Genomic DNA, 20,058 nt, shown 5'->3' on the forward strand with positions numbered 1-20,058 from the left:
CTAATACTGAGGGGTCTGCACTGGGAGTATAGGGGGGGTTCTACTACTGAGGGGTCTGCACTGGGGAAAGGGGGGTTCTGCTACTGAGGGGTCTGCACTGGGGAAAGAGGGATTCTACTACTAAGGGGTCTGCACTGGGAGAAAAAGAAGAGATTCTACTACTGAAGGGTCTGCACTGGTAGAAGGGGAGGGGGGGTTCTACTACTGAAGGGTCTGCACTGGAGAAAGGGGGGGGTTCTAATACTGAGGGGTCTGCACTGGGAGTAAAGGGGGGGTTCTACTACTGAGGGGTCTGCACTGGGGAAAGAGGGGATTCTACTACTAAGGGGTCTGCATTGGGAGAAAAAGAAGGGATTCTACTACTGAGGGGTCTGCACTGGTAGAAGGGGAGGGGGGGTTCTACTACTGAAGGGTCTGCACTGGGAGAAAGGGGGGGTTCTAATACTGAGGGGTCTGCACTGGGAGTAAAGGGGGGGGGGTTTCTAATACTGAGGGGTCTGCACTGGGAGTATAGGGGGGGGTTCTACTACTGAGGGGTCTGCACTGGGGAAAGGGGGGTTCTGCTACTGAGGGGTCTGCACTGGTAGAAGGGGAGGGGGGTTCTACTACTGAAGGGTCTGCACTGGGAGAAAGGGGGGGTTCTAATACTGAGGGGTCTGCACTGGGAGTAAAGGGGGGGGGGGGTTCTACTACTGAGGGGTCTGCACTGGGGAAATTCCATAAACACATACCACATACACTGCATATATAATTTGAGGAAATGATGCTTATAAAATAGTTTACCATTTGCCAATAAAAAAAAAAAATATATGTCCCCGGATTTCATTTTAAAAATCTGGTCACCTTATGCTAGACTGGTCCCCACAGCCTCTTCTCTCTCTCACTCCAGTGGAATTAGGTCCTCTGACATAAACAAGACTGTTGCAGGGTCCATAGCACTGCATAAGACATGAGGAAGCCGGGTCTACCATTGAAACATCCACAGAGGATCAGATAAGTAAAATGCTTTTACCATCTTCGGACAGGAACAAGCATTTAACCCTTGCAGTGCAGATACAGCCCCACTGCAAAGGAGGAGTTTATGTTTTTGTGGTATTGAGCTTTAAAGCAAATTAAATTCTGAAGTACTTTCGAACAACATTTGCCAAGTCTCTGTTGGTTATCAAATGTACTGATGAGATTTTTCATACCAATGTTTGTACATAAATCTGCCAGTGTATGGCCAGTTTTAGGCTACTCCTGTCTTAGTAATATAGAGCAACTATTTTACAGGTTTATTTCTAGGTGCATTTATGACACTCTGTTATAAAAAGCCTGATGGATTTTCTAATAGAGAGTCCAGCATTGCCTTTGTGCTTTCTGGCAGACTCCACTAGTTAAAACATTGCTGTACTTCTTAAAGCGGAGTTCCACCCTAAAGTGGAACTTCCGCTCATCGGATTCCTCCCCCCTACGGTGTCACAATTGGCACCTTTCAGGGGGGAGGGGGGTGCAGATACCTGTATAATACAGGTATCTGCACCCACTTCCGGGTATAGCTAGCCGCAGCTAGCCGCAGACTCCCCGCCCACCCCCGTTGTGTTGTGGGAAATACACAGTTCCCACAACACAACGGGGACCAGTGTAGACGCGACTCGCGCATGCGCAGTAGGGAACTGGGCAGTGAAGCCGCAGCGCTTCACTTCCTGATTCCCTCAGTGAGAATGGCGGCGGCAGCACCCGAGGATCGAGGGACGGCTCGGTCTCGGGTGCCGACATCGCTGGATCCTGGGACAGGTAAGTGTCCTTATTTTAAAAGTCAGCAGCTGCAGTATTTGCAGCTGCTGACATCTAAAAATTTTTTTTTTAGTGAAACTCCGCTTTAACCACTTGCTTACTGGGCACTTAAACCCCCCTCCTGCCCAGACCAATTTTCAGCTTTCAGCTTTCAGCGCTGTCACACTTTGAATGACAATTGCGCGGTCATACAACACTGTACCCAAATGAAATTTTTATCATTTTTTTCCCACAAATAGAGCTTTCTTTTGGTGGTATTTAATCACAGCTGTGATTTTTATTTTTTGCTAAACAAACAAAAAAGATGGAAAATTTTGAAAAAAAAAATCATGTTTCATAGTTTGTTATAAAATTTTGCAAACAGGTAATTTCTCTCCTTCATTGATATGCGCTGATGAGGCGCACTGGTGGAGACTGATAGGCTGCACTGATGGGCACAGATAGGCACAGTTAAGGCGGCACTGATGGGCAAAGGTAAGGCGGCACTGATAGGCACAGATAAGGCGGCACTGATAGGCACAGATAAGGCAGCACTGATGGGGACAGATAAGGCGGTACTGATGGGCACAGATAAGGCGGCACTGATGGCCACTGATGGGTGCTGATGGGTAGCACTGATGGGTGGCACGGATGGGTGGCATGGATAGGTGGCGCTGATGGGCACTGATAGGTACCAATGATGGGGGGCACTGATGGGCGGCAGTGATGGGGGGCACTGATGGGTGGCACTGATGGGCAGTGATAGGCAGCACTGATGGGCACTTATGGGCACTGGTAGGTGACACTGATGGGCACTGATAGGTGGCACTGATGTGCAGCACTGTTGTTGTGGCACTGATTGTGGGCGCTGATGGGTGGCACTGTGGGCACTGATGGGTGATGCTGGTGGGCGCTGGTAGGCGGCACTGCTGCCTATTGCTATGTGTCACTGGCAGGGGGCACAGATGATCGCCGTGATGTCCCTCTCACGGCCGCCGGTGATCAGCTTTTTTTTTCCTTCTCACGCTGTCAGCGCGAGGAGAAAAAATAGCCGATTACCGGCTCTGTTTACATCACATGATCAGCTTTGGCTGACAGCTGATCATGTGGTAAGGGGTCGAGACCGACCCCTTACTCTGATCTGTGATCAGGTGAGTCTCATAGACTCGCTGATCACCGCGCGCCCTGCAGGGGGCGCGCAGGCCGCTTGTGCACGGGACGACGTCAATAGACGTGTCCCGGCAATGTAGGTCCGCGCTGTTGCCATCATTTGGCAATAGCGCGGATATGAGGAGGTTAAAGGAATAGACCTAAAAACATAGGTCTTCTTTTTAGAATTGCAGCTTCCTTAAAATAGGAGCATTCAGAGGACAGACCTCCACCTGCTGGCTGCATGTGGTATATATGTAATATTCCAATGCAATATAGTGGAACCTTGGTTAATGAGTATGCGGTTAACGAGCGTTTTGAAAGACGAGCAACTTTTTTTTTTTTTTAAATCCTGACTCAGTTTACAAGTGTTCAAGCTACTGTGGTGTGCAGTACCGCATTTGGCCAGAGATGCGGGGGCGCTGGTGACACTCAGAACAGTTCGGAGCCGTTCAGATTCCGAGGGTTTCCAAGTTCAGCCGAGCTGTCCCCGAGTTTTTCCGAGGCTCTCTGGCGCCCCCCCACCCCCACCTCTGGCCACATGCGGTATTGCATGCAATAGAAGTCAATGTGGAACGAATTATCTTCATTTCCATCGACTTCTATGGGGAAACTCGCTTTGTAATGCGAGTGCTTCGGATTACAAGCATTCTCCTGGAACAGATTATGCTCGCAATCCAAGGTTCCATTGTATTTATTTTTACCATATAAAGAAGATACTGAACTTAATAATCAACTTCGTAAAATACAGTTGATTGTCTTTTCATAGGGCTTTTACACTAGATATAAATGATGACAGTTATAGTACTATAAACAATCAAAAGGACCTTATAGTTCTACTCTTATGTCATTTAACTAGTTTCTTTTTTTCTGTGGTCATGCTGCTTTGCATAAAACGGGTAAAAAATCTACAGAGGTTTATTGCTACAAACAGGTGCAAAAACAAGAACATATATTTAAAACAAACACCACTCTCAGCTTCCCCCTCTAAACTATTATATCTGTGCAGTAAATAAATAAGAAAATGCAGATAGAGAAAGTGACGGTAGAACAGCAGAAAAAATAAAGTGATTAAACATTTTATTGTGAATAGTAAACTCAGCAAAGTTTGCTTCACTGGAGGATTGGCAAACTCAGGAGAAGTCTGGGGACCCCAAGCGTAGCCTTGATCTCTACTAAAGCCTATGAGAAGCAAATCTTGTACATTTTTTTCTTGCCCTCTTCAAGGGTAATTTAAAAGGCTAAAAAGGTAATGGGTAGGGGTGGGTTTACAATTCAGCATATTTGGCCAGCTTCCCTGCGTGAACCTCCATCTGTATACACACCAACTGGCGATCCCAGGCAACGTTATTGCCCAAATATAGTCAATTAGTCAATGATGTCACCCATGATGCTCAGCTAGTTTATTTATAAAGAGCAGCAGTGGATCTATTATTTAATTACTTGATCTCCAGGAAGACTTACCCCCCCTTCATGATCAGGCCATTTTGTAAAATACGGCACTGTGTTACTTTAACTGACAATTGCGTGCTCGTGCGACACTGTACCCAAATATAATTTATGTCCTTTTTTCCCCACAAATAGAGCTTTCTTTTGGTGGTATTTGATCACCTCTTCATTTTTTATTTTTTGCTCTATAAACAAAAAAAGACCAACAACTTTGAAAATTTTTTTTTCCCACTTTCTGCTATAAAACATATCCAATAAAAAAAATATGGAAAAAAAATCAAATTTCTTCATAAATGTAGGCCAATATGTATTCTGCTACATATTTTTGGTAAGACAACTGCCAATAAGCATATATTGACTGGTTTGCACAAAAGTTAGTGCCTAAAACTATGGGATAGTTTTATTTATTTTATTTTTTAAATTTTTTTACTAGTAATGGCAGCGATCAGTGACTTATAGTGGGACTGCAATATTGCGACGGGCATTCTGACACTAACTGACACTTTTGACACTTTTTGGGGACAAGTGACACTAATACAGTGATCAGTGCTAAAAAATATGCACTGTCACTGTACTAATGACACTGGGAGGGATGGGGTTAAACATCAGGGGAGATCAACAGGTTAACTGTGTGCTAAGCCTGGGTTTTACTACATTGTGTGTGGCAGTGGTGTCGGGAGGGAAGGGGGCCTAGGGGGGCTGGAGCCCCAAGTGGGCCCCCAAAAAGCCCTGGGTCTCAGGCATTCATAATTGTATTATTAGCCCCGAGAGGCCGTATACAAAGACTCAGAGTCAGACTGTCACTGACTGTCTCACTCAGTGCAGCCACTAAGGATCGAGCCGACTCCAAGCACAGCCGCGTGACATAACAAGTCCCCTCTCCTGGACCCAGCAACGCCTATGATGGACGTTGCACTCGTCCAATGCCAGGACCACGGGACGTGTGACTTCCATCATAGGTGCCGCCGAGTCCAGGAGGTGGGAATGACACTGCGGCCACGTCGAGCACTATGAGATCCCCGCTTGGCACTCTCTCTGTGTAAATGGGTGGGCTGCGGACTCTCCTGGTGCATGCAGCTTGCTGTCTCTGAGTGGTCATGAATGGGATGGGCGCGCCGCACACTACAGGCAAGGCTGAGCTGCAGCCTGCAGGAGTGTCAAGAGGTCACCTGAAGTCTGACGTGGAAAATTCAGGTAGGTCAGTGTATGTGTCAGGTAGGTCAGTGTAGGTGTCAGGGAGGTTAGTGTAGTGGTCTGGTAGGTTACTGTAGGGGGCAGGTAGGTCAGTGTAATGGTCAGGTAGGTCGGTGAATGTGTCAGGTAGGTCAGTTTAGTGGTCAGCATTGATGAGCACTGGTGAGCCAGGCAGCAACAAGCAAGTGAGCCTACCCCCCCCCCCCCCCCCCATGCCGGGCTTGGACTTCGGGCTGAAGCCCCTGGTCTTTTTCCCACCTAGCAACTCCCCTGGTGCTTTTACTAGAGGAAGAAATTGAATTTAGGGATAAAAATTCCAACCCTTCCCTCCTGTCAGAATGGTGACCTGCCTTGTTTACATAGGCAGATCGCCGTTCTGCTTCTTTGCCTGACGATCAGCGGGTGCTGGTGGACATCGGGTACCATGCACTTGCCGATCCGCTTCTGCTGTGTGTAATCACAGCGAGAAGCGAGCTGCTGGTGTCACGCGTGCGCGCCCCCTAACCATAAGTGTCAGATCACTTGTATATATGTATTCTGCTACATATTTTTTGGTAAGAAAATCCCAATAAGCATATCTGGCACACAGGTGTTACCCTGTAAAACTGCTATATATACATCCTGCTATATATACTAACTGCTATATATACTACCCTGCTACTATAGGGCAGACCTGAACTGGTGTACGGTGGTAGTGCTGTAGGGCAACATTTGTGGGCATCAGGTCATCATGGTTAACAATGAATCTACAACACTGGGATAATGTGATTATCAGGGGATGGTAGGACAGTATAGGACCTCAACATGTGGAGCAGGTGCTTTGCAAGGTGGGAGGCTTTTGCTGTCCCTCCTTACAAGGTACCCATCTAATTTTGAAAGGCATGTGGCCTGGTTTGATATAGGAAGAGGGGAGTAGTAATTCCCCAAAAAAGGAAGTCAAAAGTAAATAAAGACACCAACACTATGTAAAAAATGTAAAAATAATGTCTTGTGATTTAAATCCAGTATCAATCACGTAATCCAGCAATGTAGCTCTATCACCAATCACAATGTCCTGGCGTCACGATGCCCTGCAACCCAGTGATGTTGCCTCAAGCCACAACAAACCTGCCAGAGCTCTTTGATGATGTCACTGACCAAATATGGTCAACAAAACATATAAACAGATAATCTGCAGCACACAAGAAACAAAACCTATAATGATGGCAGGATGGTTTAATCCCACCCCTTACATAAATACATAAAATAAATAAAAGAGATCACTGTACTTCATTATTACGGTACATTTGCCACTGCTTTATTGGTTACTCTTCTTAGTAATCGTCCATATTTAACATAGCTGAAAGAATCCATGCTTCTACCAGTAGACATTAGTAATAAACTTTGCTTTTTCTATGCTGTATTTACTGTATATAACATCTATATAATTGTATTGGCTGTGTATAACATCTAAAAGCAGCTTTATGAAATCCTAAATGAGACTAGCACAAAGATCATAATGGTGCGAGCTCAAAACAGTACAATTATGTTTTCTACAACAGAAAGGCAGTAATTAGTGAAAACTCATTTGAAAGTTACAACATGTACAGTGTAGTATCATGGTAATTATACAGCAGCCCAGATTACTTTTACTTTACAGATGGCTGAAGAAAACTAGCACAAACTTATGTCCAAAGAGCTGAAGTAGTTAAAGTGATAATAAAGGTTCCCCTTTTTTAAAAAACAAACAGAAAACCAAACATGTTATACTTACCTGCTCTGTGCAGTGGTTTTGCACAGAGCAGCCCGAAATCCCCTTTTCTCTGGTCCCCTGCTGGCGCTCATGGCCCCTAACTCTGAGTGCCCCCAGAACAAGTAGTTTACTATGGGGAAATCCAGGCAGGCTCACTCCCAAGTTGCTGTGTCCATTCACAGTCACACACAGAGCCTCAGCTCTGCCCTGCCCCCTCTCCCTCCTCATTGGCTCACTGGCTGTGACTGACAGCAGCGGGAGCCAATGGCTCTCCCGCTGCTGCCTCAGCCAATGAGAAATGAGAATCCCTGGAGAGCCAAGGCTCTCATGAACATCGCTGGATCGAGATAAGGCTCAGATAAGTGTTAGGGGGGCTGGAGGCATTGCTGCACAGAGAAGGTTTTTTACCTTCATGCATAGAATGCTTGAAGGTAAAAAAACTTTCAGCCTTTACAGCCACTTTAAGCAAAATGTTTCAGATGCTCCTGAACTTTGGCAGAACTCCAAGACTCCATATACTGTTGCACAGAAAAAAAGGCTCTTGTCTTTTAGCAACATCCAGCAGATATTGTGGGCAGCTATACTATTCTTCTCCAGGAGTGTCAGCCACCGTCTCTAGGACTCTATTCTGTGTCCATTCTTCTTCAAGAGAGGAAACCACCCCATCTGGGACTCCATCCCGATTGCAGTCTTCTTCAGGAAAGTCAACCAACTCCTTTAGTACTCCATCCTGTGTCTAGACATGGACAGCCATGGGCCTAAGTTTCAGTCCTATTCACATACAGACCTGTTCAGGCATGCCTAAAGAGAGACAGCTCAGGAACACCGACCCAGGCCACAGCCTAGGGGAGAAGATATTTATGCTCTACTGGCAAAGTAACTCAGAGTAGTTGGCTGAGAAAGGATGGGAATATTAATGAACCTAGTCCACTGTATATCCTCACACTAATGTCAGAGGTACCAGTGACACCTACTGGCAGAAGGGAGAACTGACAGCCAGGCTGAATTTAGAGGGGCCTGAACAAAGCTACCCACTTGACCTCCAGGAAAATGACCAGGCCATTTTGTGAGATATGGCACTGCGTTACTTTAACTGACAATTGTGTGGTCATGCAATGCTGTACCCAAATAAAATTTATGTAATTTTTCCCCGCAAATTGAGATTTCTTTTGATGGTATTTGATCACCACTGCATTTTTGATTTTTTGAGCTATAAACAAAAAAAGACCGACAATTTTGAAAAAACAAAACAATACTTTTTACTTTCTGCTATAAAACATAACCAATAAAAAAAAATGTAAAAAATCGAATTTCTTGATGACGGAAAAAGTGAATCTATTGTATCATCACAGGGTGACGCTGTGGATACACAGATAATAGTGCGCCAACGTCCCGATAATTTTGAGAAAGGGATTGGTTGGATAAAGATATGGACTTTAAAGGCACAGCATAGACTTTATGTAAAAGATTGTTTATATTTTAATCGGATAAAGGTAAAAACAATGTATGTCAATACATATTAACCACTTGCCGACCGCGCAATAGCTGAATGACGGCTACAGCGCAGCTCGATAACTCTGGAAGGGCGTACATTGACATCCTCCTAGAATCCCTGGGGCGCGCACCTGTGAATACCCGTGATAGCGGGCATTTACCACGTGATCGCTCTGTCAAATGACGGAGCGATCACTTGTAAACAAACCGGCGTCACATCCGCTTCCTCTCTCCCCTCTCTGTACCGATCTGTACAGTGCGAGGGGAGAGGGGAGAGATCGGTGGCAGCAGCACTGTGGGCTGGATGTGTACTGCCCACAGCACTGATATGTGCCCATTCCAGCACTCATCCATCCATCCATGCTCAGCCATTCATACTCAGCATACTCATCCATATTCAGCATACTCATCTATCCATCCATCCAACATGCTCAGCCATCCATCCTCAGCAATACTCATCCATCCATCCATGCTCAGCCATCCAATCCACACCCATCCATACTCAGCCGTAACCATCCATACCCAGCCATACCCAACAATACCAAGCCATACCCAGCAATACCCAGCAATACCCAGCCATACCCAGCAATACCCAGCAATACCCAGCCATTCCCAGCCATTCCCAGCAATACTCAGCCGTACCCAGCCATACCCAGCCGTACTCAGCCGTACTCAGCCATACCCAGCCGTACCCAGCAGTACCCAGCCATCCCATCCATACCCAGCCCTACTCAGCCATACCCAGCCATACTCAGTTGTACCCAGCCATACTCAGCCGTACCCAGCCATCCTATCTATACCCAGCCATACTCAGCCGTACCCATCCGTACTCAGCCGTTCCCGGCCGTACTCAGCCATTCCCGGCCGTACTCAGCCATACTCATTCATGCTCAGTCATCCCATCCATACTCAGCCATCCTCATCCACGGCTCATCCATCCCCATTCATGCTCATCCCTGCCACATCAGTTATCATCCATGCCACATCCATGCCACTACAGTGCCTCAAAAAAGTATAATAGGTAGTCAAATTAGATTTGACATTTATGCCCCTAGAACACCTGACAGTGCTCCCTGCATGTTGGGCCTCTCTATATGGCCATGCTGTAGAAAAGTCTCACATGTGGTATCGCCATACTCAGTAGGAGTATCTATTTTGGGGTGTAATTTTTGGTATGTACATGCTATGTGTTAGAAATATTGTGTAAAAGGACAATGTTGTGTAAAAAAAAAATTATTCACTTTCTTTACACATGTACCGGTACCCCCATAGGGGCTGCTGATTGACTCTAAACCCCACTGGCTACCCCGACTCTGCAGGTCCTCTCTCACCTCTGACACCTAAGGTTCCATTTTCTGGGAAGTTGTAATGTTATCAATGAGGGCCACACATACAATATTACTGAACAAAAGATTACAGTGATGATTCACTATACAGTATATTTACCGTAACCTTGGAGCCCGTCACTTCACCAGCTGTAATAATAGATGGAGTCTCACACAAGTTGTCAATTAACCATTTAAGAAATTTATTATGGTAACTCAGATATAAAGAATGACAATAGAAAAACAGTCAATGTGTACATGAAACAATAATTCAATGATTGTCATGGAAGGTATATGCAGACAGGTGCGCAGTGGAACAAATGCTCAATATCATAACACACTTATATTAAGCATCTTCCCACTACAGCCTCAATGCACACAACAGACCCAAATACATTACATTCACATAAACAGGATAATGCAATATAATATTGGATCCTATACTATAGGGCTCCCCCTTGGGTGCAACTTAATGTCCATAAAGTATAGTGACACCCTGATGTTTTGTTGTGACAAGAGTTCTTTATCTTCACTTATTTTTCAGCTAGCCCTTTGATTTATACTGCAGTTATTTGTAATCCACATGAGAAAACATAAAGAAACAGACTTTAGAATGATGAGTGTATTGAGAACTATTGGCGGTGATGAACTAACAACACTCCTGTAACTTTTCCTTGTGAACTGTGCGGGTAGTACAGTATCACCTCTATAGCATGGGTTGGAATAAACCCCAGAGATCCGCTGTGTACAGACTATGAATAAGCAGAACCACCTCCGTGGAACTACAAGTCTCACCAGCAAGCAGTGTATTCTACTGATCTGGGCAAGTGCCTGCTCACCACAACAGGCCCAGATGCTGTAGAATTCCTTTCGGACTCCTTTCCTTGTGATTTCCACCTGATCCAAAGCTGGCACCGGTACACCGCAACGCTCCTTCAGATGGCTGATGCAGGCATGGCTTTACAGAAACCAAACAAAAGTCTTAAACATTGCATGGAATAGAAAGGACACTAGAAGGAGCCAAACTCACTTTTAACCACTACAACTGTAATGCTTATTTTGGCAAAGCATGGCTACACACATTTTCCAAAAACTTGTAGAAAAAAATGACATGTTCAAAAGACTCATTATGCCTCATAGATTATATGTTGGGTTGTTTTCTTTCCAAAATGGGGTCATTTTTGGGGTGTTTCCATTGTCCTGGTTCTCCAGGGCCTTCAAAAGTGCAAGAGGTAGTCAAGAAATTATATGTGTAATTTATGCTCCAAGAACGCCTGATGGCGATTCCTGCATGTTGGGCCTCTGTATGTGGCCACGCTGTGTAAAAGTCTCACACAAGTGGTATCGCCATACTCAGGAGGAGTAGTAGAATGTGTTTTGGGGTGTAATGTGTGCTATGCATATGCTGTGTTTGAGAAATAACTTGCTAATATAACAATTTTGTGAAAAAAAATCTTGATTAGGTCTCCCCAATTTACAGGCCTATTATCAGTCGGCACAAATAGCCCAATTAGCCTATACCACGGCTAAAGGTTCAGTCCCCCTCTGGGTTTATATAGAGGCACTTGCCTGTCATGCATTGGCCATAGGATCACTAATGTGGCTTCCCAACCGTCGACGCCCACCTATACTGTGCCCCACTCTATCACATTCCCTAACAATATGGGATAGGTCACGCAACCGCAGTCCCCTGTCATCCCCCCATACACCACTTGCTCCTATCTTTTGTAATCCGGAATTTCCACCTGGTTTGAGCCCACAGGTGTTTCAGTGGTGGCTCAATAAAGGGTTACTGAGAATTGGAGACTTTCTGAATGGGAATCAATTGCACACGATACAATACTTCAAAGATGAGTTTCAAATGCCCCCTAGTGAAATATTTCGGTATAATCAAATTGCATCGTTTGCCAGATCTAAACTTCACCAAGTAGTGGGCCCCCTTACGCTTACAACATTTGAATTAACTTGTCAGGCTAGGGGCTTTCAGAGGGGTCGGATTTCTGCGATTTATACCTCCCTCACTGAACCAGATTCAAAATTGACTTATATGGTTCAATGGGAAAAAGATTTGAATATAACTTTTGACCTCACAGAATGGCAAGATCTTGCTTATCAGTTATCTAAAATTTCCATTAATACTACTCTGATTGAGGCTAATTACAAAACGCTCCTACGTTGGTACTTGGTACCCACTAGAGTAGCTAAGATGCATCCTACTTCTCCAAACTGTTTCCGGCGTTGCGGTCAGTTGGGGACTATGCACCATATTTGGTGGCAATGCCCCCTCAAAATCAGATTTTGGATTCGAATATTCAATTTAATCAATTCAGTGATGGGGGTAAACATTCGTAGATCTCCTGAAGCTGCCCTCTTTCACAAATTACCTGATGAAATCCCCAAACATTCAGTTAAATTAATTAAATATATATTACTGGCGGCGAGAATTACAATTGCAAGACATTGGAAACAATCAATAATCCCTCTTGACTAGGTTAAGAATAAACTTAATTGGATTATGATCAATGATAAACCCACTCACATTCTCTGTAATAAAGTCAAGAAATTTAATAAGATATGGGACCCATGGATCGATTATATCTCAACTCCATAGCGTACCCCAGGACGACCCTCTCCTTCCCCCTCCAGCTCACTCTCTTTTGTTTCTTACTTTCCTCTCTTCTCTTCTCTTTTTGTTTTTTTGTTTGGTTGTTTTCTTTCATTTTTGGAAACTTTAGCACAATACAGCTGATCTCGGATGAGATCATGTATGACCGTGAGACTTGGGACTGTCCCAGGGACCTTATCTGGGACCTCCCAAGATTCTGGGTCTATACCGTTCCCTCACATAAAGAATACCTGGCTAGGCATGACATGATTGAGGGGCTAGGATTGGATCCCACCGATTTTTGTTGTTTGTCACACTTTTTGTGTCTTGTTACCGTGATGGGTGGAGAATGGATGATGGGAATTTACTTTAACTACATGCTGTATTGGAGAATATTGCTTTGACAATTTGATATTAATCTGCTTATATGACTGACTATTTTGTACTTTGTTATGTTTTTCAATAAAAACATTGAAATATAAATACCACCAAAAGAAAGCTCTATTTGTGTGAAGAAAAAAAGGACAAAAATGTCATATATGTACAGTGTTGCATGACTGAGTAATTGTCATTCAAAATATGAGAGCACTGAAAACTGAAAATTGGTCTGGTTAGGAAGGGGGTTTAAGTGCCCAGTGGGTAAGTTGGTAAAAAAAGACATGTAAATAAATGACCTCATTGACTCTCCTACCACCTATAATACAAAGAATAGGTCATATATGTATATTAGTACAATATTTGAAATATACAGTATCATTATATATCCAAAATTGTTTGTTATGTGAGGTGGTTGAGTCGTGATGAAAAGTCGCTTATGGGGATCGCTCTACATGTTACGTGCATTGGTGCGCTTCTTCAGGAGCTTGAGTATATAGTAAATGTATATAAAAAACGTATAAACAGATCAGATCATTTGGATAAAACATAAACATAAGTAAACAGCAAACTGGCCAATTTGATAAGGCCCAACAAATCAAGTAACCCAGAACAAGTGACAATCAGGGGACAAGAAGCAAAACCAGACTGTGGTTACATACATATCCATATAATGTACTAGAGTAGCAGTCTGCATAGGTATATATAGCTAATATATTTTGAAGGAAATAGATACTTACAAAGCTAGGAAAGTTTAGAGTAACGAGGTATGAAGATTGGTAACGTATTATGGGTCAAATAATTGTCCCAAAGATTCGATCATAAGTAATAGTGAATCTAAAAGAAAAGGATACTGTCAGGGCTGGCTCCAGCCCCTCCTTCTTTGAGCTGGCCGCCAGCTCCTATCTCTCCACAGTGACTCACCTGTTGATGATCCTGCTTGTCGGTCCTGCCTACTTAAGCCGTCCAGTCCAGTTGATCTTTGCCTTTGCCTTAGTCATCTCTAGAGATGCTCTCCTGTGTTCCTATTAAAGACTTGCTTGGCTGACATCCCTTCTGGCTCTAAATCCTGCTTGCTGCTCTACTACGCTCATCTCTGGCTCCCTGAAATTTGGCTTGTCTGACTATCCTTTCCGGTTCCTGAACTCTGGCTATGTTTTGACTACATTTACACTGTTTACCTTTTTTTTTATTATTAAACAAGTGTGATTTAACTGTACTTCTGTCTCAGTCTGATTCATGGTTTCTGACAGTAGGCAAAGGCCATGAATTCAGAAGATGCAGTCAATCCACTTGTTGGTAATATTTTTTCCAGATTGGATGAGCAGGATCACCGCATGGATCAGTTTGCCATGGCGTTACAAAGCTCCTGAGTCGCACAGCTCACCTGGAATCTCCCACTGTGGCTGCTCCGGTACAGCCTGCGTTGCAGGCCCTCCCTACTGCTGCTCCAGTCTCTGTGCTAAATTAGTTCATGACCACATTAGGTCAATGCAGGGTGGATTTGATTTAAATCACTAGTAAAAAGGCTTGATTTAAATCATCATTTTTAAAGAGCAACTGTCATCTCCGTCCTGCAGCGGCTCCTCCTCTGACCCGCTGTTGACTCACCGACAGTCCCATTCACTTTAATGTGACGGCTGGTGATGCGGCAGTGACACAACAAGGTGAGGGACGTGGCAGCAACAGGTGAGTGGATGCCCGCTGCCATGATGGATCTGAAATGACAGGTGCTCTTTAAATGTAAGGACTCATTCTTGCTGGTAGTTGGAATCTTTAATATTTGCAAACAAAATGTAGGTTTCCTATTTTAGAATAATAAGCTGTCAGGTTAGTAAAACAGCAAAATCAGAACCGATTTTAGGTTAATAGGTTAATCACACATAGTTGGAGAACTACTCAAATTCTTTTATTTAATTAAAACAATAACATTGCCAGTGCAATTTAAATTAAAAAAAAAAAAAAAGATTTAGATCAAGAAAATCAGATTTCAATTAAAAAAAAATCAGATTATTTTGATTTTTTTTTTTAAAAGAAAATCATCAATTTTTATCCACCCTGGGTCAATGACATAACCCAGGATTCCTGGCTGGTCTGTTTACATTAATGTAGCACCTTCCTAGTTAGGTGTTAGGCTGTCAGGTAAATTTAGATCTTTTTGTGCTCCTCTGTAAACAGTGGAGTAGCTGCTGATTGTTTTGGGCTGATCAGTGTCTCACAGGATGCACACTTAATTGCTTCCCCCTGCTTTCTGAAAAGCTCCAGAACATAGGAGTGGTGTTGGCTAAGTTAGAAATCTGAATATTTATGAGGTCCCATCCAATCCCTTGGGAGGTGTGCTCAGAAGATGGCTGGATCTGTGTCCTGTTCTAGGAGTAGAGGCACCTAGCCTGAAGTACTATGGCCATCACAGGCTGCTTAGCTGACACCTAGCAAGAAGCTCAACCAAGTCCCAGCAGACATAAAGCTGGGGGGGCTATCCATTCAAAGGTTTAATGGGACTGTTAAAAGAATTAGGTGCAGAGAGAAAGGTGTCCTGTTGTTATTGCTCAGCGTCCCGGAGTATCCCACAACCTCTTACTCTACTCATTAATACAAAAAAAAGGCAACCCCCAGATTTTTCATTGAGCCAGAGGAGTGATTGCTGCTGTTTGCATGACTGCTGCTACACTATACAGAGAGAAGAACCTTGGATAAATCAAAGGCACTTGCAGGGGTACATTACTGCAGCAGCTGGGAAACTGTCATTTAGCAATGAGAGGGCAGCAAGGAAGCATTGTCCTTGTGTCAGGTTTTTGTGTTGTCAGGTGCCTCTTAATGTAATTGATGCTGGATCTACATTGCTGGAGGACATGATTGACACTGGATTTACATCAGGGGTCGTTGATAATTTTTTTTCCAAATAATTTTTTCTACCGTGTGTTTTTTTTTTGTCAGTGAGCAACAAGGGGGTACCCCTTACTCATTTATGTGGGGGGGGGGGGGGGCAGATAGGTGGGGCCCGCCAATGGGCCAGGGTGCAAGGATGAGGCCCTTGTCTTCAGCAACATTGGTACAAGGTGCCTTGCCTGGATGGGGTCACTTTGCCACCCCCTGGCAAAGTATCATTCCAATGTTGCGGGCATGTAGCCTGGAATGGTTTGGGGGAGGGTCATAAGCTTACTGCCCTTTCTTATATAGATAGTACACATTTTGTATAGAATGTGTAATGTCCCTTTAAAAAAAAATGGCCTGGGGTCACCCTAAAAATTCATAAAAGACCCATATCCAGTCATACAGTCTAGCTGAACCATACAAGGCCATGTGCCCTCAACATTGGGAGGGTACCTTGCCGGAGGGAACTGCAAAGCCACTGCCGTGCAATGGTCTTGCAGGAAAGGACACTGTAAACAAGCATATTCCTGTTTCTGTTTCATTCATTCTGTGGATCTTTGATTCCCACACCTCTCCTGCTCCTGCTTGATTATTCCTTCCTCAATCATCAAACCACTAGTCATCAGGGAGAGAGCTCTACTCCTCCATTAGCCATTTCCACACAATGCAGAACAAGGATTGGTAAAATATTATTTGGGAAGCAATTGGCTGCAGGTAGACCACAGTAGACACTGGTGACTTTTGCCCTCTGCAGGTCTTTTTTGAAAACGGCTCCCACAGTTTAGGTTCTTTTAATTTAATTTAAAAATAAAATGATAGGTAACTGTAATGCCGTTACACACGGCCGGACTGGTCCGACAGAACAAATTCGTCAGACAATCTGACCGTGTGTGGATTTCATCGGACCTTCAGCTGACTTTTTCTGTCGAAAATTAGACGGACTTTAGATTTGGAACATGTTTCAAATCTTTCCGACGGACTCGAGTCCAGTCGAAAAATCCGTTTGTCTGTATGCTAGTCCGACGGACAAAAATGCTATTGGCTACTGGCTATGAACTTCCTTATTCTAGTCCCTTCATACGTCATCACGTTCAAACCAATGGACTTTCGAACGGACTTTAGTCCGTTCATGTGTGGCCAAGCCCGAAAGTCTGTCGTAACTCCGTCGTAACTCCGTTGAAAGTCCGTCGGAAAGACCGTCGGAAAGACTGTCGGACCTTTGATGCTGAAAAGTCCACTCGTGTGTACGCAGCATAACAGGTTATTGAGTGTTCAGCAAACATGCTACAAAGTAACTGCACAACTGCAAAAATGTACACATAGATGATCTTTTTTTACAAGTTTGATTTACAAATCACAATTGTGTACTATTTGATGCATTCAGTTGCAACCATGTAGCTGGGATCAGACTATCAATTACAAATAAGAAAATGTACAGTTAGTTCATTACATACAGACCTTTAAGTTGTGAACTTTCGAAGATACAAACAAACATTTTCATGTCCAATTGTATGGGTTAGTTCACATTTCTGGTGGTTGTGGTTCTGTGTACTTTGTTGTATACACTACTGTATCTACCATTAGGTCCATATATATTTGGACACAGGCCCAATTTTAGTTTTTTCGGGTATTTACCAAAACATATTCAAGCTATAGTTATATAATGGATATAGGCTGAAAGTTCACACTCTAAAGCCGCGTACACACGAGCGAAATGTCCGACAGAAAAAGTCAGATGGAAGATTTTCATCGTATATTCCGATCGTGTGTATGCCTCATCGGACTTTTTTTTTGAAAATTCTGACGGACCTAGAAATGGAACATGTTCTAAATATTTCCGACGGAACCAATTCCTATCGGGAAAACCGCTCGTCTGTATGCTGTTCCGATGTACCAAAAACAACGCATGCTCTGAAGCAAGTACGAGACAGGAGCTATTGGCTACTGGCTATTGAACTTCCTTTTTCTAGTCCCGTCGTACGTGTTGTACGTCACCGCGTTCTGGACGGTCGGACTTTGGTGTGACTGTTTATAGGCAAGACCTCTTGAGCCGAATTCTGTAGGAGTTCCGTCGGAGAAACCTTTGGAGTTTATTCCGACAGCAAAACCAGTCGTGTGTACAGGGCATAAGATTTCATTTGAGGGTATGTACATCCAAATCAGAAAAAAGGTTTAGGAATTACAGCTCGTAAGAATAGCCATCACTGCTTTTTCAAGCATGGCTTTCAGTGGCACTGGGTCATTGGTGTTTATTGTGATAAATGAGCCTCGCGCTATGAATGGGTGATAATGTTATGTGAAAATATATAATATTGAAAAAAATTGAAAAAATTATTGAGCTGCTCCTCTCAAAGTATAAGCAATACTAAACAGAATATCAGTGAATAGTGGTAGGGGGCGCTAGTGCATTAGTAATTAGACTAAAACATATAATTATACAATCAAATTAGATAAAGTGTTCAGTGCAAGAGAATATTACATTCCATATACAACGATAAACATAAGGGAATAAATTTATTTTAAAAGTCCATAAATTCTTCTGTGATAATTTCCTGTGGTAGATTTCCCAAACTTGCCACCATCACCATAACCAGATACGAAAAGTTACACCCGATGTGTGTGGTAATTCCTACTCACTGGAAGAACATGACCTCTTTAACTAAAAAAAAGGTCAAAATGGGCTTTGTTTGTGGGTCTTTGCACTTGCTTCCGTAATCACTGGGGATGAACCAGGGTAGCTTTCCAAATAGCAGAATTCTTACCACACACATCGGGTGTAAATTCACGTATCTGTTTATGGTGATGGTGGCAAGTGATTACGGAAGCAAGTGCAAAGACCCACAAACAAAGCCCATTTTGACCTTTTTTTTAGTTTTTTAGGAATTCTTACCGCACACATCGGGTGTAACTTCTCGTATCTGTTTATGGTGATGGTGACAAGTTTTGGAAATCTACCACAGGAATTTATCACAAAAGAATTTATGGACTTTTAAATGAATTTATTCACTTATGTTTATTGTTGTATATGGAATGTAATACTCCCTTGCACTGAGCACTTTATCTAATTTGGTTGTAAAATGATATGTTTTAGTCTATTAACCTCCCTGGCGGTATTCCCGAGTCTGGCTCGGGGTGGATTTTACATACCAAAAGCGGTATCCCCGAGCCAGACTCGGGCTTGCATCGCAGGATCCAGGAAGAGATTACTTACCTTGTCCCCTGGTTCCTGCGATGTCTCCCCGCTGTGATCGGCGAGCCGCTGTGTCTCGCTCGATTCACAGTGCCGAGCTCCGTTCCCTGCGAGCGTTGCGACGCACGGGGACAGAGTTCGGCGGTAAATTCAAAAGTGAAACACATAGTATAGATACAGCATACTGTAATCTTACAGATTACAGTACTGTATCAAATAACTACACATCCCCTTTGTCCCTAGTGGTCTGCCCAGTGTCCTGCATGCAGTTTTATATATATAAAACTGTTCTTTCTGCCAGGAAACTGGAGATTGTCCATAGCAACCAAAACTGTCTCTTTACATCAAAAGTGGTTTTAGACCAGCTAGAAAAAAGCGATAATAAATTATAATCACTTGCAGAATTGAGCGATAGTGATTTGTGGGGAGATCCGTCATCAAACACTAAAAGTAATAAAAGCTAAAATTCTGCAACTGTGCAAATTTCAGTGTTTTTGATTTGATTACATTATTATATAATTTTTATTATTATTATATTATTATGTGTTTTAATTATTTATAGTTATTTATTATATTATAATTTTTTATTTCGTTTTTCAAACTTTATCCTACCCGGGATGTCTACTAGACTCTTGTTTGGACAGATTTAAGTGAACTATTCCTAAGAATTACAGGCCTACAATATGAAACGCCAAATTTCTGTGCAAAATAATTGTACCGCTTTCAGCACCTAAAATCTGAAATAATCATACCGCCAGGGAGGTTAACTAATGCACTAGCGCCCCCTACCACTATTCATTGATGTTTATTGATGTGACAGAAGACAGAAGCAGCCGGATGAATTCTGCAGTGTTTAGAGATATACTGTCAGCCCATATTCAGGCAAATGCAACAAAGTTGATTGGACGACGCTTCA

This window comes from Aquarana catesbeiana, linkage group LG03, assembly GCF_042186555.1.
Source record: "Aquarana catesbeiana isolate 2022-GZ linkage group LG03, ASM4218655v1, whole genome shotgun sequence".
Lineage (NCBI taxonomy): Eukaryota > Metazoa > Chordata > Amphibia > Anura > Ranidae > Aquarana > Aquarana catesbeiana.